Source organism: Apium graveolens, chromosome 3 (genome assembly GCF_009905375.1).
Source record: "Apium graveolens cultivar Ventura chromosome 3, ASM990537v1, whole genome shotgun sequence".
Lineage (NCBI taxonomy): Eukaryota > Viridiplantae > Streptophyta > Magnoliopsida > Apiales > Apiaceae > Apium > Apium graveolens.
In genome coordinates, this window is record NC_133649.1 from 52,436,103 (window position 1) to 52,459,033 (window position 22,931).

The following is a 22,931-nucleotide window of genomic DNA, read 5'->3' on the forward strand; positions in this document are numbered from 1 at the left end:
CACACCACTCTCTTTATCCACCATTCATTTTAACTCAATCTCAACACTCCCTTCACCTAATCCCTTCTATAAATAAACACCACCACCATTTTTACACAAGCTAAGAGCTAATTAATTGCTGGGAATTTTCAAGAAGTATTCTCTCTACACACTCCCTAAAATCCAAACCCAATTACTTCATCTCAAAAACGTTCTCTCTTACAAATATATATCATATATCCAAGGTTTTTGATCTTCAAGCTTAGTTCCACCAACCAACCTCTATCATCCCAAGAAAAACTCATCCATACCACTTTATTGCCTCCCGAAGGGCTGCCCAAGTTCGAACAACAAGCCAAAATCCGGCCGAACCTCCGGCGAATTTTTCCGGCGAACTTTTTCGTTCATCTATTGAAAGTGGTAAACCTCTTAGCTTTCATCCAAGTCTTAACCGACCACTCTTAATATTCATATAAGAAGCTTAGTACCACATTATCTTCATCTTTACAAGCTCTTATATAGAATAACTTGAATAAAAATAAATCCGTACAAGGATTTTTTTCAACAAATTATACACTTCTAGCACGAAGTGATAATTTCTTACAATGTTTGGTTTATATTCCTTACTAGCACCTTTAGTGTTTCGTGGAATTTAAATCACAAAGCTAGCATTTTATTCTTTAAACTTAAACGCACTTATTTTGGTGATATATTGATATATTTGTTATAATTGTTTAACAAGACTTAAGCAACTTCCCTTACCAACACCTTTAGTGTTTTGTGAAAAAGACTTAAGGCTTATATTATATATATCTATACATACATATTTATTATATTTAGGTAAAAGATTTAATTGAATTCTCTTACCAGCACCTCTAGTGTTTCGTGGGAAGATCTTAAATCTTTTAAGTAAATATAAGTATATATATAATTGTATAAGAATTAAACGATTTCCCTTACGAGCATCTTCAGTGTTTCGTGGGAAAAACTTAAAGCTTATATTGTATTATATATATACACATATAAATTGTGCTAATATAATTTAAACTCTGCTCTTATATATTGTGATATATTGTGTTTAAATTACGCACCTTTTATTCTCTCGACCAAATATTTTATAAGTGCAAATAGTTAAAGAATAAGTGTAATATTCTCGATTTATAAAAGTCTACACACGACTATATTAAACGAGAAATTATTTTATGAAAGATCCGAAAGCTATAACGCTTCACCAAGGACTTGATATATTTATTACTTCGGAAATAAGATATATAATTCAAAACGAAGTAATACCAAGTATATTCTAAAATTCATTTAATCTAAAGAAAAGTATACATTAATATTCTCTTAAGAATATTTGTACGTCATCCGGTATAGTTAAGTGTATTACTAGTCCAAACTCTTTTAATCTATAACGAGTATTATTTCGTAGATATTGTCTTCTTCGTTTTGTAGTAAGGTGAAGTATAGTGAGGTGATTCTCGTTATAAGACCCAAGTCCTAGACATACTAACGGGGAGTTAGTAGTCTTCATACCGTGAGGAAGAGGAAAGACCCAAGACCGACTACTGAGATCCAAGATCGGCAAAAGCTTAGAAGGACAAAGACTATACCAAGGGTTCTAAATCAACTTTAAAGAAATAACACGATGTTATTGTCTAAGATAGGTTGTGTAGGTTTGCACATTTATTTTGAGATGGTAACCCGGAGTTACGCACCAAGACAGATATATATGGGGGTTGTAAAGGCTTCTCCGCCTGCGTAAGGAGCAAGGTTATTTTAAGGGAAAAACTCGGGTCCTGGAGAGGAGTTCGAGGACTGGACATAGGGGTGAGCGAATCTATTCGAGGTTGCGCCATCGCGAACCAGGATAAATCTCTCGTGTGGTATTTTCTTCCTTGTCTTTTATTTCCGCATATATAATCTGCTTCGGTAAAATATTTAAAATGGGATAAATATTTTTAAAATGCCATAATAATTTTTAAATTGGTAATAAAGCTATTCAACTCCCCTTCTAGCTTAAAATAGCCCTTTTACGGGACCTAACAATTGGTATCAGAGCAGTGCTTTTTAACGTGTTTGTTAAGTGATTTGTAGATTTACAAGCATAACAAAAAGTGATCCGAAATGGCGTATCTAAATACCATTGGCTGTGGTGAAGGTCTATCTAGCTCTCGCCCTCCTCTATTTGATGGCACCAACTTTGCAACATGGAAAACGAGGTTTCACATTTATGCTAGATCTCAAGGAGTCGGAGTTTGGATGGCCATAGAATATGGAGTTGTTATTCCTACCAAAATGGTTGATGACATCATCATCGAAAAGACGGTTAGTGAATATAATGCAATAGAGGAAGAAAGAATGAATATAGTTGCTAAGGCAAAAATGGTACTCACAAGTGCACTTGCTGAAAAAAATATAAAAGAATAAATAATTGCAAGTCAGCACTGTTAGATATATTTGAGATGTCATGTCTAATATGTTTCATGTTTAGTTTTCAGATCTTAACAAATAGGAAATATCAGTACTTACTCGAATCAGTACTAACTGGAAGTCAGAACTTAAGGATATCAGGACTTAGATTATCAGAAGATAAATATCATAAGATGGATATCAGAACTTAACTACTGGAGGACTAACAGTTAAGGAAGGAAGCTGATTTACAGGAAATAAGATCGAGACTAATACAAAAAGAAGATATGCATAGAAAGAGTTAGAGGACTTAAAGAATTGTATAAGATATCTGATTGATATATTTTAGGAGACAGAATTATATTCCATACCAATTAGAAGTTATCTTGTAACTGTGTACTATATAAACACAGACATAGGTTTACACTATATGTGTTATCATTATTGAGAAGATCATACATTGTAACCTAGCAGCTCTCGTGATATTTGCTCATCACTGAGAGAGAACAATTCCATTATAACAGAGTTTATTATATCGAATATATCTATTTACTGTTACTTGTGTTCGAAATCGATTTGATTGTATTCTACACTATATTCAACCCCCTTCTACAGTGTTGTGTGACCTAACAAGTGGTATCAGAGCTTGTCTGTTAACACACGTAAAGTAAAGATCCAAAACAATCTTATTTGAAGAAGCAGAAAATCCAACCAAGCCCGCCAAAACTGAAGAAACTCAAAAGACTCAAATCCACAGTCGATATGAGACTATTAGGGTTCTCATACTGAGATCTTCTGATTACCCCATATGGAAAATGAAGATGGCTATATTTCTGGAAGCTACAGATCCAGAATAACTTGACAGAATTAATGAAGGACCGCATAAGCCAACCAAGCTCTCTGTTGTAGTTGCAGATCAGCCAGTAAAAACCATACCAAAGGAGAAAAGTGAGTATACAGTTGAAGATATCTCATCCATTGCCAAGGATGCAAAGGTAAGGCATTTGCTGCATAGTGCCATTGATAATGTCATGTCAAACAGGGTAATTCATTGCAAGACTGCAAAGGAGATATGGGATGCTTTGGAGACAAGATGCCAGGGAACTGATGCAATCAAGAAGAACAGGAGGACTATACTCACTCAAGAGTATGAGCACTTTGACTCAAAAAGTGATGAGTCATTAACTGACTTATATGACAGGTTTGTCAAACTCTTGAATGATCTGTCACTGGTGGACAAGGAATATGATCTTGAAGATTCAAATCTAAAGTTCCTTTTAGCTCTTCCTAAAAGTTGGGATTTGAAGGCTACTATTATAAGAGACAACTATGCTCTTGATGAAACTACTCTTGATGAAATTTATGGTATGATCAAGACTTATGAACTTGAGATGGATCAAAGAAGCAAGAGACAAGGGAGAAAGTCAAGGACAGTAGCTCTTAAGGCTGAGGAGGAATTCCCCAAATTGGTTGTCTCAAAGAAAGGCAAAGGAAAGGCTCTCATCATAAAGTCTGATTCAGAATCATCAAGTTCTGATGATGATGATTCAGAAACTGAAAGTTTACCTAAAATAGATGCTGATGAAGAGATGATAAAATTGTGTGCTCTTATGGTGAAGGGTATCACAAAGATAGCCTATAGGAAATTTAGAAGGGGAAAGAAGTTTATCAAGAAAGGTGGAAGTACTGATAAGAAAGGTTTCAGAAAATCTGAAGGCAAAGGTGCAAAGTCTGACAGAGGAGATAACTCAAATGTCAAATGCTACAACTGTGGTGAAAGAGGCCACATATCTCCTGACTGCAAGAAAGGAAAAAGTGACAAAGGCAAGGCACTTGTCATAAAGAAGAAAAGCTAGACAGACACTTCAGATTCTGAAGCTGAGGTGAATTATGCTTTAATGGCAAATGCTGATGGCAGCCCTGAAACTGCTGAGTTAAAGGTACCTCAAACAACTTATGCCTTTCATACTGATGATATTACTAAGTTGAGATTATATCTTAAAACCATGTTTATTAGCTACAGAGATCAAACTTTAACATGTGAAAGATTAACTTCTAAAAATCTTGCTTTTAAGAAAAAGAATGATTATTCAGAAAAGGAGTTAGTTATGTTCCATCAAACTCAGAAAGAGAGAGATGATGCTTTTTATGTTAGAGATGAATTCCTAAAATTGAATAAATATCTCAAAACTGAGTTAGAAAAAGAAAAAGAGATTATCAGGATTTGGACTAATTCTGGCAGAACAACTCAGAATTTATTAAGTAGTGGAAACTGGAAAGAGGGCTTAGGTTATGGAGATGATAAAAGTGAAAAAGGAACTGAACAAATTGAGCCAATTGTTGTTAAACAAAATGTTAAGCCAAAGGTAAATCCTGTTAAGTTTGTAGCTAAAACTGTAAAGTCTGATTCTGAAAAGATGAAAGAGTATGTGACAGAAGTTAAGGAGAAGTCAACTTCTGACAAATTAGAACAGGATAAACCAGCTGAAGTCAACATAGGCTTAATGACAAAGAAGCAGTTTAAGCATAAGCTGAAACAAATAAGGAATGTCAACAAGGTTAAGGCAGCTTGGAAAAATAGGAATGGAAAGGAAGGTGTGAATAAAAGCAATAACTATATGTCTGTACCTAATGCTCCTAAAAAGAAATGTTATAATTGTGGAAACTCTAACCATCTTGCTTCTTTTTACAGGAAGAATAAGAATATAAACTCTTTACCTCCTAAGTCAGGAGTTAAGAATCAGTCTATTAGGTTTAAGCCACAAAATCCTTGTTTTCATTGTGGTAGTTTATGGCATTCCATTTATACTTATAAGGAATATCATAGTATATACTATGATTATTATCAAATAAAACCTTCTTTGAAGAAAGTTGCTTTAATTCCTTCTAGTGTAAAGTCTGATGCAAAGTCTGATATAAGTTTTGATAAACAACATATTAGCATAAACTCTTATATTAAATCCGCTGCAAATGCTAACAAACTTAAAAAGGCCAAAGGATCCAAGCAAGTCTGGGTCCTTAAAACTAACCATTAGTGGTCTTTGTGATTGCAGGGCAACAGGAGAAACATCTTAGTACTGGATAGTGGATGTTCAGGAAATATGACTGGAAATAAAGCCCTGCTCTCAGACTTTGTGGAGAAAGCTGGCCCAGAAGTTTCTTATGGAGATGGCAATATGGGAAAAACTCTAGGATATAGCAATATTAATCTTGGGAATGTCATCATTGAAACGATAGCTCTTGTCTCAAGACTTAAACACAATCTACTGAGAGTAAGTCAAATCTGTGACAGAGGTTATCATGTGGATTTCTTTAAAGAATACTATAAAGTTGTAAGCAATTCTACAGGCAAAGTGGTTCTGAAAGGTTACAGGCATGGTAACATTTATGAAGCCAAACTTTCAACAAGTTATGATGGTTCTGTAATTTGTCTTATGAGTAGAGCATCAATTGAAGAAAGATGGAATTGGCACAAAAGACTCTTTCATTTAAACTTCAACAACATAAATGAGCTTGTAAAGAAAGATCTTGTGAGAGGATTTCCAAAATCAGTATTTGCTCCTGATGGCCTTTGTGATTCATGTCAAAAGGCAAAACAAAGAAAATCTTCTTTCAAGAGAAAAACTGAGTCATCAATTCTTGAACCTTATCACCTACTGCATGTTGATCTATTTGATCAAGTCAATGTCATGTCTATTGCAAAGAAGAAATATGCTATGGTTATAGTGGATGAGTTCACAAGGTACACCTGGGTGTACTTGATGGATTTTAAACGCAGCGGGGGCATGGCAAAACACTTTTACACATACAAAATCCAAATAAAAGCATATAAATCGTGGTAAAAACATAGGGATCGAATCTAACCTTTAAAATAATTCAGAGACAACGATCAGAGATCCTTAACAGTTGCTCCTCAAGTGTGAAGCACTCCACCGGTATCCACCAAGAAAACGATGTTAAGGAGGAGGAAGGAGGTGGAGAGAATTGGGTTTTCCAAACTTTTTGGGTTTTTGGGGTTGAATAAAAATAGGGTCTATAATAGTATATTTATAGGCAAAATTTTCAGCTGAAATTTTCCCATAAATATTATTATTATTATCCCATTTATTATTCTCATTAATAATTAAAACACCTTTTAATTATTAATCCTTTTTCTAAACACTTTAGATATAATTCTCTCTCTTGATTTAATTTCCAAAAATTAAATCCTTAATTAATAATATTAAGAACTTTTCTTAATTAATTTATAATCAATTAAATCTCATTTAATCAATTATTAAATTTGCCAATTAATTATTTATTTCACAAATAAATAATTATTAGCCATTATTAATTAATTCCTCCACCATTAAATCATTCTCTTTTTATGGTGTGACCCTGTAGGTTCAATATTAAGCTGGTAGTAGAAATAAATAATAATAAAACTATTTTATCATTATTTATATAAATTCTCTGATTTATTAAATATGATTAATTAATTAATCACATTTATTCTACATCGTGAGGGATACTTCTCAGCATATCGCGACTATCCGGATAATACGAATTCACTGCTTAGAATACCAAGAACCTATTCAGTGAATAGTTACCGTACAATAAACTCCTTCTACCCTACAATGTCCCGATTAAATACAAGGCATGGATCTCGTGTCAAGCCTATCTAATTCAATCACTTGCTTACCATTTACTATGCTTAGTTCTATGCAAATTAGAAACTCCTTTCTAATTTCATTCACTCTGGCCAGAGATTCCTGAACTAGCATAAGTGGATTAGCCTTGAACATTCGCTTCCTTCACTGGAAGGAGTAGATCCTTTATTGATCATACACTATCTTCGTGTACAAATTCTTATACCCAGTAGAGCCCTAATAATTGTCCCTGGAGACTAAGAACTAAACCAAAGCATAGTTCAGTGTACACAAGATGACTATGATGACCTCAAGTCTAAGGATACTTGTACAACTATCACTATGTGAACAACTGCTGACACGTGAGTGAACTCCATCAGTTGTTCAACTGGGCGAGTCATGTTTAGTGAACTTATTCTATAATAAGCACCTACATACTAGCTATAGTGTCACCACACAAATGTCTATGAGAACAGACATCCTTCATAATGAAGCAAGCATAGTATGTACCGATCTCTGCGGATTATTAATTACCAGTTAGTAATCCTACGACCAGGAACTATTTAAGTTTAGAGTTATCATCTTTTAGGTCTCACTATTATGATCTCATCATAATCCATAAAAAGCTTTACTCTAAACTATGGTATATCTTATTTAAACACTTAAATAGATAAAGCCCGTAATAAAAACAAAACAAGTCTTTTATTAATATCAATGGAATCAAAACAGATTACATAAAAAGTTATTCCTAAATCCTAATACATGATTGGACTTAGGACATATTCCTTTCAATCTCCCACTTGTACTAAAGCCAATCACTCTGGTATCTAATACCCATCTTGTCTTTATGACGATCAAAGTGACTTTCATAAAGTAGCTTTGTGAGTGGGTCTGCTATGTTGTTATGTGTGTCAACTCTAATTCAATACAATACAAGAAATGTTACCGCACTCCCACTAACCCTTTTGTAGACGCATGGTTCATCTACGTTTTTGATAAAATCAAACTCTTTGATTGTCTCATCAAAACGAATGTTCCATCTTTCGAGAAGCTTGCTTTAAACCACATATAGTTCGCAGTAGCTTACACACTAGGCTTTCATTTCCCTTGGAAAGAAAACCATCTGGCTATATGCCAGATCTGATAGTCGTAGTAAGTAGCAATCACAAGCAAAATCCGAACTGATTTTAACAGGGCTATAGGTAAAAAGTTTCATCAAAGTCAATCCATTGCCTTTGTTTGAATCCTTTTGCCAAAAGCCTGGCCTTAAAGGTCTCCACCTGGCCATCTGCTCCAATCATACTTTCGTATACCGTATACATAGATTCCATTCCGGATTTCATGGCACTATGCCATTTCTCTGAGTCAACACTACTCATAGCCTCATTATATGTTACAGGGTTGTCATCATCAATGATCGACAACTCATTGTCATTCTCAATGACAAGGCCATAATACCTCTCAGGTTGGCGAGACACTCTCCCTGATCTATAAATGGGCTGTTCCACAAAAGGTTGTTCAGTCAGAACAGGTGTTTCCACTTGATCCGTAGTAGTTTGTGCTTCTTGAACTTCATCAAGTTCAATTTTGCTCCCACTGTTTCCTTCAAGGATAAACTCCTTTTCCAAGAAGGTAGCATGTCTGGAGACAAACACCCGATGATCGGTGCAAAAGTAATACCCTAAAGTCTCTTTAGGATATCCCACAAAACTACATTTTACGGATCGATATTCCAGCTTATCTGGATCAACTTACTTGACATAAGCTGGACATCCCCAAATCTTAACGTGTTTAAGACTCGGTTTCCTTTCTTTCCATATCTCATACAGAGTTTGAGGAACAGATTTGGAAGGCACCTTATTCAGTAAATATGCTGAGGTTTCCAATGCATAACCCCATAGGAATACTGGAAGATTCTCATAGCTCATCATGGACCGAACTATGTCTAACAAAGTTCGATTTCTCCTTTCAGATACCAATCTGGAGGAGTCCACTGGGAGACTATACCATTTACTTTGAGATAATCTAGAAACACTCCATTAAAGTATTCACCACCTCGATCTGATCGAAGAGTTATAATACTATGTTTGGTTGTTTCTCCACTTCATACTTATATTCTTTGAACTTTTCAAAGGCCTCAGACTTGTGTTTCATCAAACACATATCTGAATCCAGATCTATCATCTATGAAAGTAATGAAGTATGAAAATCCACCCATGGCTTGCGTAGACATTGGTCCACATACATCTGTGTGTACCATTCCTAGCAAATTTGCAGCCCTCTCTCCATGTCTACTAAATGGAGACTGCAGTGCCACAATGAAGTGAGATTTTCATCATCCCTTTTCTTTTATTAGTTTGTTCAATCTGAAGTAAATTATGTCACATTTATACAGACCATTATTTAAAGTAACACATCCATAAAGAATATTATCTCTAAGAATAGAACATTCATTATTCTCAATAATAAATGAAAATCCAGCCAAGTCTAACATGGGAATAATATTCCTCACAATCGAGGGAACAAAATAACAATTATTTAAAACAATAGTCTTGCCCGTAGGCATATGTAAATGAAATGATTCTACATCTACAGCAGCAACTCTTGCTCCATTTCCCATCAGTATAATCACCTCTTCTTCTTCAAGAGTCCTACTTCTCCTTAGTTCCTGCAACAAATTGCAGATTTGAGAACCACAGGAGGTATCTAATACCCAAGTACAAATTTGATTTAATGACATATTCACTTCTATCATGAACATACCTAAATCAGAAGCGGTAGTCTCACTACCCTTCTTCTTCTTCAATTCTGCAAGGTAAACCTTGCAGTTCCTCTTCCAGTGCCCCACCTTGTTACAGTGAAAGCAAACAACTTTGCTCTTGGGGTCTTCAGCTTTTGGTGGAACCGGCTTTTCTTCACCTACTTTCTTCTTCGTGGAAGAGTTCCTCTTCCTTTTCTTAGGATTGGAACCTTCACCAATTAGAAGAACAGAACTCTTCTTAGGGGGAAAATTCGATTCCGCAGTGTTCAACATGTTGTGGAGTTCAGGCAGGCTGACATCCAACTTATTCATGTGAAAGTTCACAACAAACTGCGAGAACGAACTCAGAAGCGATTGCAAGACCAAGTCTTGGCTCAGCTCCCCATCCATGGCAAAACCAAGTTGTCCAAGACGTTCAATCAAATTGATCATCTTAAGTACATGGTCATTCACAGATGATCCCTCAGACATCCTACAACTGAACATCTCCTTCGATATCTCATATCGAGCTGTCCTCCCCGCCACATCATACAACTCTTGTAGATGCATGAGGATAGTGTGAGCATCCATATGCTCATGTTGCTTCTGTAGCTCAACGTTCATGGAAGCTAGCATGATGCATTGAGCAACATTTGCATCATCTATCCACTTACGATACATAACATGTTCATCATTATGTGCATCACTAGCAGGTTCAGTAGGCTTAGGTGAGTCAATCACGTATTCCAGCCTCTCAATCCTGAGAACAATTCTCAAGTTTCGAAGCCAGTCAGCATAATTAGGACCAGTCAATTTGTGAGCATCTAGTATGCTCCTGAGTGATAGTGCAGAAGACATAATGTATATTGTAAATCTGTAAATGATAAACACATAACAACACTTAGCAAATATTCGATTTCATTTTAAAACACTATATGAATCGGGTCTTTATTCATAAGTGGCTCCCACTAGTTTACCTAATTTATTCAACCCCCTACGTAAAAAATTAAGCATTCATAATGCTAGCGGGAATAGGGATCCTACATTCCATTACACAACCCCGGCTGTGGCACGAAACGCCATGTAATGTTCAATAGGCAGACAACTCTTGTCAATTACATCTAATGTTATTCCCTAATCAAACTTTAGCCTCTTGAATAATTGAGTCACGGCTGTGGCACGACAAACTCAATATTCTAAGTCAAGTCTAACCCAACATTCCGTACAATTGAATCAGTCCCCAAAGGCCCACGGTTGTGGCACATAACGACCTTTAGATTCTTATTAAATGTACACATCTCTATGTAATAGACAAGTATTTCTTATTTCGAAATCAAAGCCCTCGGCTGTGGCATGAAACGACAATGATTCAAAAATAAGAACTACTTTTCTATCATGTTGGAAGGCTATGACCGACACAAGCCCGTTATGTCATTGGCCAATTACTACTTGATATTATTTAATTTTAGAGGGATTATATTACGTTACAATCATAATCATATTATAAAGAGATTCTTCCTTTTAAATTAAATATTTCAAATCAATAATCAATAATCAGATGATTCCCAGATCGGGTGGAGCATTGTCAAGAGGCGTCACTTAATAACCCTTTCTTACAGATAGAAATCTGTTGTTGACAGAATCATCTTTTCTCTCATATCAAAAATTCATATTCAATTACGTGTTTGATAAACACAAGAATCTCATGATTGTATTCATAATATTATTATTAAGGTTATGAAACAATTTCACTATACTAGGTTGTCTAACAAACGCCTTATGTTCATTTAAGTTCACCAAAATCTATCATCGCATGATAAACTAAGCATATATCACATATATAAACATGAATAAACATCAAGGTAGGCATTTTATATCATCTAGCACATTAGTCTAAGCATTATACATCTCTATATATCACATGAAGCAATTAAAAGCAGTTAAAACAGTTAAAAACAGCTTTAAAACACTTCCGGAAATATAAACAGTTCAAAACTTTTATATAAACTAAAATTGATCACTCCATTAGATCCGTCTCGGAAAAACGATTCCAACGGTATATTGCACGCCCAAAACGGAGTTACGAAACTCCCAGAAAATCAAATTTAATGTGGACAGTCGGGCTGTAACGCATTACAGGAACGCGTTACAAGCCCTGTAACGCATTCCGGTGATGCGTTACAACCCTTTTAACCAATTAAAAGGTGTAACGCATTCCGTGAATGCGCCACAGGGTGTAACGCATTCCCGAAATGCGCGACACCCCTTATTATTATTATTATTATATTTTTTTTCTTTTGCAGCAGCCGCCGCTTTCCTCGATCGCCGCGCCTGTACCTGACATCTTTTTTGCTTCCGTGCAGAACAGACAGCATACAACACAGACATATGCAGATGCATAATACAAACATATATATATATATATACTATATATACATATATTTATACTTATTAAATTACGAATTTAATTGTAAGAACTTTAAAAATTCATAATAAAAAATCTATACAACATAAAATTATGAAAAAAATACCCAGACGATCTACAACACTTGTAGAACCCAGATCAACATTCAAAATTATTCTGAGAAACGATTTCTCATCAGACATAATTAATCCATAATATAACTTGTAAAAATCATAATTAATTCATACAAGCACATAAAATTATGAAATTTTTACCACAGATCTATATGCATACAACCTATGCTCTGATACCATTGATGGATTTTAAACGCAGTGGGGGCATGGAAAAACATTTTTACACATATAAAATCCAAATAAAAGCATATAAATTGTGGTAAAAACATAGGTGATAGGGATAAATAAATTATGATTGTATAATTAAATACTGCGTTAATTGTACAAGCTATGGGCTGCTAGGCCCAATAATAAGATGTATAATATTCAGACCAGAAAGGTTAAGCCTGACGGACCAGATCAGGCCTGGTGGAATAAAAAAGGCCCAAAAGCCCTGATTATTAATTAATTTCGTAATTAATTAATAAGGGAGAAATCAGATGTTGAAAAGAGTCCCGATAAGGATATAAATCCTTAGAGATTAGCCTCAAGGGGACCTAAAAGGATAAGGAATCCGCTTCCTACTTCCTAGGACTCCTAAGTCTATCCTAATTCAGAGGCTTGTCCACCAAGTCTCCTATACCAAGTCCAATTCAAGGACTCCCACATCTATATAAGGGGTCTCACCCCCACCAACCAAGAACTACGTTTTTTGACTTGATCCTTGGCAATCAGCAAGGTACGTAGGCATCTTGTTAAGGCAGATTGAGTCACGAAACACAAGAGCAGTCAAATCGAGTCTTGGAGCTCACGTTCCTTAGTATTTAATACAGCAATTATATATAGTAGTTTTAATCCATAATATTTGGCGCCGTCTGTGGGAAAAACGCAACAACAACCATGGCGAGAACACGGAGAACAACCAGCACTCTGGAGGAGGGAACACCATCAGGGACAACCCAGGTGATTTCATCAACCGTGGAGGTTCCTCCCCATTCAACTTATGCATCTACTCAGGGGGAAGCCCAGACAGGGGCAACTCATCCTCAGCCACAAGGGACAACTCCCCCGATTATTCAAGGTTGGAGGAAGTGGATATGCTGGGCGAAGCGAAGCACGAGGGCGGTCGCCCCCCTATATACGAGGTTTGGATCCTATCCCTGAGGATCGGGAATTTTCTGGTCCATACACTGAGAGAGACTCCGAATCTTCGGATGATGAAGTGGCCCCGAGAAGGAGGCGTCCTGGAAAAGAGCCAATGGCCGATGGAAGGCAACGCCCCCAAAGCACCCCAGGGGCGAATCCCCAAGAAGTGCAGGAAAAGATCAGGGCTCATGAGGCTGAAATCCAAAGGCTAAGACGTGATTTGGAGGCTCACCAAGCCACCAGATCCCACATACCTCCTAGGGGGAGAAATCCTCCTCCTATCATAGACCTGGATGGTCCGGTAAGAAGAAGGGCTGCTGTCCCAAGAACTGATCCAAGCAATCTCCTTCCCCTTGGAGATCCTGATGATCCAACTCCACCCTTCACAGAAGAGATAATGAATGCCCATATCTCAAGAAAATTCAAGATGCCCACTATCAAAGCCTATGATGGCACGGGAGACCCCGCTAATCATGTTAGGACATTCTCTAATGCACTGCTGCTGCAACCCGTGAATGATGCTATAAAATGTCGGGCCTTCCCTCAAACCCTGTCGGGTATGGCTCAAAGATGGTACAGTCGCCTACCCCCAAATTCTATTGGATCATTCAGAGAACTAAGTCAGGCTTTTATTAAGCAATTCATCAGTGGAAGAGTCCATGAGAAAAGTTCAGCATCTCTTATGAGTCTTGTGCAAGGAGCTAAGGAATCCTTAAGAGATTACCTGAATCGTTTTACAAAGGAGGCTTTAAAAGTCCCAGATCTTGATGATAAGGTAGCCATGATAGCATTGCAACAAGGAACTAGGGATGAGTTTTTTAAGATGTCTTTGGCCAAACGACCCCCTGAGAGCATGTTGCAGCTCCAAGAGAGGGCAGGGAAGTATATCAAGGTTGAAGAAAGTATGAGGAAGACCGTAGTAAGTAATGAGCCCACTGGAGGCAAGAAACGAAAAACTGATTTGGAGTATATCGCTAAGGACAAATATCCTAGAACCGAACAAAACCCTGATTCAACCCCCAAGAAGGGAGGACCTGGGCAAAAGTTCACTGAATACGCTAAGCTGAATGCTCCCAGAAGTCAGATTTTGATGGAGATTGAGAAAGATAGAGATATTCGCTGGCCTAAGCCCTTGAAGGCTGATCCCGCCAAGCTAGATAGGGGCAAGTATTGCAGGTTTCACAAAGATGTTGGCCATGACACCGATGAGTGTAGGCAATTGAAAGATGAAATTGAGTTTTTGATTCGAAAAGGAAGATTGAATAAGTATACTGGAGATGGAGGGGACAGAAATAATAATGGAAGGAAGAACTTTGAAGATCGTAGGAGGGACCAAGATGATTAGGGGCGGAATCCCCAACCTAGAGGACCAGTTATAAACACCATTTATGGAGGGCCGAGACCTCAAGGGCCTGTGATAAACACGATCTTTGGAGGTCCAACTGCTGCTGAATTGTCCAAAAATTCCAGAAAGGCATATACTAGAGAGGTTATGCATATTGTTGGAGAAGCCCCGAAGAGGGCCAGGACAGAAGTAACATTGGCTTTCGATGATTCCGACCTAGAGGGTGTGAAGTTTCCCCATGACGACCCGCTGGTCATAACACCAATAATAGGAAATAGCCCGGTTAAGAGGGTCCTTGTGGATAATGGTGCTTCTGTGGATATCTTGCTCCACGACACCTTTCTAAGGATGGGGTATAACGACTCCCAGTTAACACCAACCGACATGCCGATATATGGATTTGCTGGAGTAGAATGTCCTGTGGAAGGGATAATCAAGTTGCCAACCACCATAGGTACGGAGCCAAGGCAAGCAACGCAGATGCTGGATTTCGTAGTGGTAAAGGCTAGTTCAACTTATAATGCTATCATGGGGAGAACAGGGATACATGCCTTCAAGGCAGTCCCCTCTTCCTACCATTCAGTCATGAAGTTTCCCACCCGAAACGGGATTGGAGAAGAGAGAGGAGATCAAAAAATGGCTAGAAGCTGTTATGTGGCCTCTTTGAGGGCAGATGGAGTCGGGGGGCAGGTTCTTCCTATTGAAGATATGGATGTTCGAGAAAATGATGAGAATAGAGGAAGGCCAGCAGAAGAATTGGTTTCGGTTCCTTTAGATCCCAAGAATCCTGAGAGGATGACTTTCATTGGAGCCACATTAGAGGAGCCCCTTAGAGGGAAGTTAGTGAAATTTTTGCAAGAAAATAGTGATGTGTTTGCATGGTCAGCAGCTGATATGCCAGGCATAGACCCGGAGTTAATTACTCACAAGCTAAACGTGGATCCAAGTCGGAAGACAGTGAAACAAAAGAAAAGAAATTTTGCCCCGGAAAGACAAGAGGCTATAAAGCAGGAAGTGGAAAAGCTCTTAGAGGCTGGTTTCATTGAGGAGATTCAATTTCCGGAGTGGTTAGCAAACCCTGTAATGGTGAAGAAGGCTAATGGAAAGTGGAGGATGTGTATAGACTTCACCGATCTGAATGATGCATGCCCCAAAGACTGTTTTCCGCTGCCTAGAATTGATACTTTGATTGATGCCACCGCTGGACATGAGATGCTGAGTTTCATGGATGGGTTTAGCGGATACAACCAGATCAAAATGCATAAGGATGACATTCCAAAGGTATCATTTATCACTGACTTTGGTGTTTATTGTTATCTTGTTATGGCGTTTGGTCTCAAGAATGCAGGAGCCACCTATCAAAGGTTGGTGAATAAAATTTTTAAGGATCTTATTGGGAAGACTATGGAAGTCTATGTTGATGACATGCTAGTCAAGAGTCTAGTAAAGACTGATCATATAACCCATTTGAGGGAAGCTTTTGAGGTCCTGAGGTACCACAAGATGATGTTGAATCCCACGAAGTGTGCTTTCGGAGTAGGATCTGGAAAATTCTTGGGATTGATGGTCTCAAAGAGGGGAATTGAGGCTAACCCCGATAAAATAAAGGCAATCCTGGACATGGAACCCCCAAAAACTGTCAAGGATGTTCAGAAACTCACAGGAAGGGTTGCTGCGCTAGGACGATTCATCTCCAAGTCAGGAGACAAGTGCTTGTCATTCTTCAAGTCATTAAAGAACATTAAAGACTTTGTATGGAGTGAGGAAAATCAGAAGGCATTTGAAGAGTTAAAGAAGTATATGGGCCAGGCCCCGTTGTTGGCCAAGCCAGTTCTGGGTGAAGTTTTATTCTTGTACTTGGCTGTTTCAGAAAGCGCCTTGAGCGCGGTGTTGGTTAAGGAGGAACTGAAAGTCCAGAAACCCGTATACTATGTCAGCAAAATTTTGCATGGTGCTGAGTTGAATTATTCAGCCATTGAGAAATTCGCTTTAGCCTTGGTGATGGCTTCAAGAAAGCTGCGTCCTTATTTTCAAGCTCACCAAATTGAAGTGCTAACAAATCAGCCACTGAGAAATATCATTCACAGTCCCAAGGCAAGTGGGAGACTAATTAAGTGGGCAATAGAGTTGGGAGAGTTCGATCTCAAGTATAAGCCACGTATGGCCATAAAAGCCCAGGCACTAGCTGACTTCGTGGTGGAATGTACCATACCCAACCAAGAAGTCGGGGGGCAGGAAGATACCACACCTCAAGACAAGCGAGTCGACAATGGGGACAAGGAGAAAGAATATTGGGTTCTCTATTTTGATGGAGCATCAAAAACAAATTCCAGTGGAGCAGGGTTGGTTTTGCAAAGCCCTGATGGATTCTTAATTGAGTATGCCATGAAGCTAGACTTCTCAACCACAAACAATGAGGCAGAGTATGAAGCCCTGATTGCTGGCCTTGGTCTAGCTGGGACATTTAGAGTCAAAAACTTAAAGGTCCGTGGAGACTCGAAGTTGATCATATCCCAGGTAAAGGGAGAATTTGAAGCAAGGGATGATACGATGGCAAAGTATGTTCGCCTAGTAAGGGCTGTGATGACCCAATTTAATGAATGCCATGTTGAACACATTCCAAGGGAAGAAAATGCTAAAGCAGATGCGCTATCAAAGTTTGCTTCATCTGAGATTGAAGAAAGTTCAGGAAGTGTGTACTTCCGTGTTTTGAAGACACGAAGCATAGATGTTAAGCTTGTGGCTCCTGTAGGCTTGGGGACGTCATGGATTGATCCCATCAAGGCTCACATTCAGACCGGTTGGTTGCCAAGCGATACAATTGAGGCACGGAAGTTAACTGTTCGAGCACTAAGGTACTCTTTGATAGATGGGATTCTATATAAAAGATCTTTCGTGGTTCCTTACTTGAGGTGTCTCAGGCCCGATGAGGCACGCTTGGCTCTTGAGGAAGTGCATGAAGGCATTTGTGGGCAACACTTGGGGGGCAGGGCCTTGGCTCATAAGATAACTCGTTTAGGCTTCTATTGGCCAGAAATGATGGCTGATGCCAAAGAATATGTAAAGAAGTGTGATCGTTGTCAGAAGTATGCACCAGTCGCCAGACAACCCCCCGAGATGCTGACCTCTATCAACTCACCTATTCCCTTTGCTATGTGGGGGATGGATATTCTAGGGCCTTTTCCTATGGCCACAGCACAAAGGAAGTTTCTGATTGTAGCCATTGATTATTTCACCAAGTGGATCGAAGCCAAACCTTTGGCCAAAATCACAACTAAGCAGGTTGCACAATTCCTGTGGGAAAACATTATGTGCCGATATGGAATTCCCCGTATCCTCGTCACTGACAATGGAACGCAATTCAACAATGAGGAATTCAAGAAGTATTGTGAAGAAAATGAAATTGAGTTACGATTCACCTCTGTGGCTCACCCGCAAGCCAATGGGCAAGCGGAAGTAGCAAATCGGATAATCCTGGATGGACTAAAGAAGAGGATCGAAAAGTCGAGAAATAATTGGGTAGATGAGATACTTCCCATATTATGGGCTTATAGGACTACCTGTAGAGTCACGACAGATGCAACTCCTTTCATGTTGGCATATGGGGCGGAAGCAGTAGTTCCTGTGGAGATATCACATTCCTCTCCAAGGATTCAGGCTTTCGATGAGAAAGAAAATGAGGAAGGGCAGAGATTAGCCCTGGATTTAATTGATGAAGTGCGAGATAAAGCACATGCAAAGATAGTAGAATATCAGAAAAAAGCTTCATTCTACTACAACTTAAGGGTTAAAGAAAGGTTTTTTAAACAAGGCGATCTAGTCTTGAGGAAGATAGAAGCATCTGGTGTAGGACAAAAAGGGAAGCTTGCCCCAAATTGGGAAGGGTCGTACAGAGTCAAGAGTGTTCAAGGTAGAGGAACCTACAAGCTCGAGACTATGGATGGTTTTGAAGTCCCGAGGACCTGGCACGCACAAAACCTGAAGGTTTACTATGTGTAAGATAGGCGAAGTACGATTCTCACTTGTCATTGTGACAAGTAGGTTTAAAAGCACCTGGAAGCTTTGCTTGCATAGGATTTTATATTCCAGTAGAATTTACATTGTCTAGTTATTATTGATTAGGGTCGAACCCATGCTATGTAAGGTTTTGAAAAACCAGACTTCAAACTGAAGAAATCGAAATTATTTCAACCTATGGATGTTTGAGTTGTGATAACACTGGTGTGGCCAATTAGTTCAAGCTTGAATGCATATTAAAGTATCAGAAAGATAAAGGAGAAAAATGCGAATAAGGAAAGAAACATATAAAATAACCCCGGAGGGTAATAAGATCTGATACAAACAAAAGTCCAGACATAAATTAAGGATCAAATTACAGAATAGAAAAACTACTCCTCCATGTGGGAGCCTTCATTCTCTTTCTCCTTATCAGCGCCTTCAGCGTCCTTCGCAGGAGAAGCGGGAGGAGAAGCAGTGTTAGGATCCAAGATGCGATCATCTGGCTGAGGGGAGTTAAAGAGGGCATCTATGCTGTCCTCCGACTCAGCCTGCTCAGGACTTATAAAGTCCTTAGGGTCGACTAAGCCCGGGTACTTCTCAGAAACCGCCTTCACGGCCGCGTCCCATCCCTGAGTAAACTGTAGGGAATAAAGACCCTCATCATGAATCTCCATGAGATTCTTAAACTTGTCAGAATCCATGTAGTCATCGATGAGCTTATCCTTATCGCTCCTAAGTTTCACCAGCTCGGAATGAGCCTCAGCCAGCTCCTCTTTCTTCGTGTCCAGCTTCTTCTCCAGGACCTTGGCTCTCTCCTCCCATTTCTTCATCTCTTTCTCAAACCCATCTGAGTTACCCTTCCAGGACCTAGCCTGATGGAGGGCCGCCTGGAAGTAGGTATTACTCTGCAAAGAAATATGTATGAGTTAGCACAAGTTCGTTGGAATACAAGAAAGTTGGGATTCAAAGAAGGAGAGAAAGAAAATTACTGCAGCTTGGGCTTGAGAACCCAGAAGCTCAATAGTCTCAATATCACTCCCCGTAACAATGTCAGTAAAGTCATGGGGAGTGACGGAGTGATAAGACCAATCTTTAGCGTGTTTGGTGGATCCAACCACCGTATCGCTCCTCCTGAAGCCCCAGTTAGGCCTGAAGGAATGTGCCTTAAGTGGAGGATCCACATCGTCCCCCAGCTCGACCACCGGGACGTGGGGCTTAAGAAAAGAAGGACCGTCAGGTTTGCTCCTAGGGTCCCTGTTTAGATTGGCCCTTTTCTGACGGCCTGACTCCCCCTCCTTAGGCCTGAAAGGAAAAGTAGAAGGAACATTAAAATCCAGAAAAAAAAGAAAAAGTGCGATTAAAGAGAAGGAAAAATAATTACGCAGGTATAAATTTACCCTTATCACTGGCCTGGGAGAGACCAACTTTCTTCAAGGAAAACTCCTCTAAAAGGGTCCAGGTATCCGTTTTCCCATCATCTGAAATTAAGGCCTGGTAGGCCACCTCCTCCTCATCAGTCAATCTGATACTACCAGGACTACCATCTGATACCTTGCAAAATGGCCTACGAAAGAGTGTGGCCCAATCACCCCCAGCCCAGGTCAGCCTCACAAACTCATCCCTCCATTTAGGGTTGTTCTCGACTATAGAGTTACTATCAAAGATATGGGGAACTTTGGGTCGTTGGCGAATTAAAACCCATCCCGGTTGACTCATGGAGCTATTATAGAATTGGAAAACTTTCCTAAAGACAGCTACGGAAAGAGGGAAGTTATTCCTGAGACAAAGGACCATAAAACAGATAATATTCCTCCAGGCGTTGGGAGGGAGTTGACAAGGGTTGATTTGTACATCGGCTAATAAACGAGGAATAAATTCGTGGAATGGGAACCTAAGACCTGCGGTCAGGGCTCCTCGATAAATGAACAGGGTATCCCCCTCCCAATTACAAGTCCTATCCCCAGGGGCGGCTGGAGTGATCCTAAGGTGGGGTGGAAGTCTGTACAGGGTGTTCATAGACTCTATTCTACCATCTAACTCATAAAAAGTGTTACCATGATTATACGAATCTAACTCAGATAGAGAAGGATATTCATCACCTCTCGAGTTAATCATGTCAATGAGAGAAGTATATGGAGATTGAATTTGAATGTTTGTACCTCTCTTAGAGACATTCATCTTCTGCAAACGAGCCAAGTCGCGGTCCGCCATTGATATACTTCGTTTAAAAGCTTGAAACCCAGAAATACTTGAGAATGGTGGAGCTACGGTGGCTGTGTGCTCGCCGGAAATCGCCTACTCAAAGGGAGAACTCTAGAGAAGTTTGTAGAAGAAAATGAGAAATGAGAAGTGAAGTGAGGATTCTCACTTCACACTACACTTATATAGGCGAAAAGCTCGGAATACGAGGCGTTTCTAGGCCCATTTAGCCAGGCCCAACCTAAAAGCCCGTCTACTAGAAATATCAGGAATAATCTAGAAGCTCATATGGAAAATGAATGGTCAAAAATCGAACAGAAGGGAAGAAATCCCCTAAATCCGATCAGAGTCCTGATCGATACAAAAGAGAATCCTGATCGATATATTATTCGAACAGAAGGGAAGAAATCCCCTAAATCCGATCAGAGTCCTGATCGATACAAAAGAGAATCCTGATCGATATATTATTCGAACAGAAGGGAAGAAATCCCCTAAATCCGATCAGAGTCCTGATCGATACAAAAGAGAATCCTGGTCGATATATGATTCGAACAGAAGGGAAGAAATCCCCTAAGATCGATCAGAGTCCTGATCGATACAAAAGAGAGTCCTGGTCGATATATTATTCGAACAGAAGGGAAGAAATCCCCTAAGATCGATCAGAGTCCTGATCGATACCAAAGAGAATCCTGGTCGATATATTATTCGAACAGGAGGGAAGAAATCCCCTAAGATCGATCAGAGTCCTGATCGACACAGAAGAAAATCCTGATCGATATTCCATTCGATCAGAATGATAGAAAATCACTTAATTCGATCAGAGTCCTGATCGAAATCGATCAGGAATCCTGATCGATTAAGCACGTGTAACAGTCGACTAGGGTGTCACTTTGAAGATCAATTCGATCAGAGCCCTGATCGAAATCGATCAGGAATCCTGTCGACCAGAGTGTAAGATCCTGAGTTAATTCGATCAGGATCCTGATCGAAATCGAGCAGGAATTCTGATCGATTTGGCTGAATCCTGATCAATTTCTTCTGCATCCTAATCAATTTTGTATGCATTTTAAACCAGAAATTACGGATAAATCCAGAAAATTGCGGATAAAATCCAGAAATTAAGGAATAAATCCAGAAATTAAGGATAAATTCCAGAAATTAAGGAATAAATCCAGAAAATTAGGATAAATCCCAGAAATTAAGGGAAAAATCCAGAAAATTAGGATAAATCCCAGAAAATAAGGGAAAAATCCAGAAAATTAGGATAAATCCCAGAAATTAAGGGAAAAATCCAGAAAAATTAGGATAAATCCCAGAAATTAAGGGAAAAATCCAGAAAATTAGGGAAAATCCCAGAAATTAAGGGAAAAATCCAGAAATTAAGGAAAAAATCCAGAAAATTAGGGAAAATCCCAGAAATTAAGGGAAAAATCCAGAAATTAAGGAAAAAATCCAGAAATTAGGGAAAAATCCCGGAAATAAGGGAAAAATTCCTGGAAATCAAAATAATTCCTAAATAAAAGGAAAAATTCGTTGTAAACGTGTAGGTCGCTCCACACTTTACGAAAAAACGAAACCCTGTAAGGGAACAAATAGACTTAACTTCTGCGAAACCTATTCAATGTTTCCCAAAAGTTGGGGGGCAAATGATAGGGATAAATAAATTATGATTGTATAATTAAATACTGCGTTAATTGTACAAGCTGTGGGCTGCTAGGCCCAATAATAAGATGTATAATATTCAGACCAGAAAGGTTAAGCCTGACGGACCAGATCAGGCCTGGTGGAATAAAAAAGGCCCAAAAGCCCTGATTATTAATTAATTTCGTAATTAATTAATAAGGGAGAAATCAGATGTTGAAAAGAGTCCCGATAAGGATATAAATCCTTAGAGATTAGCCTCAAGGGGACCTAAAAGGATAAGGAATCCGCTTCCTACTTCCTAGGACTCCTAAGTCTATCCTAA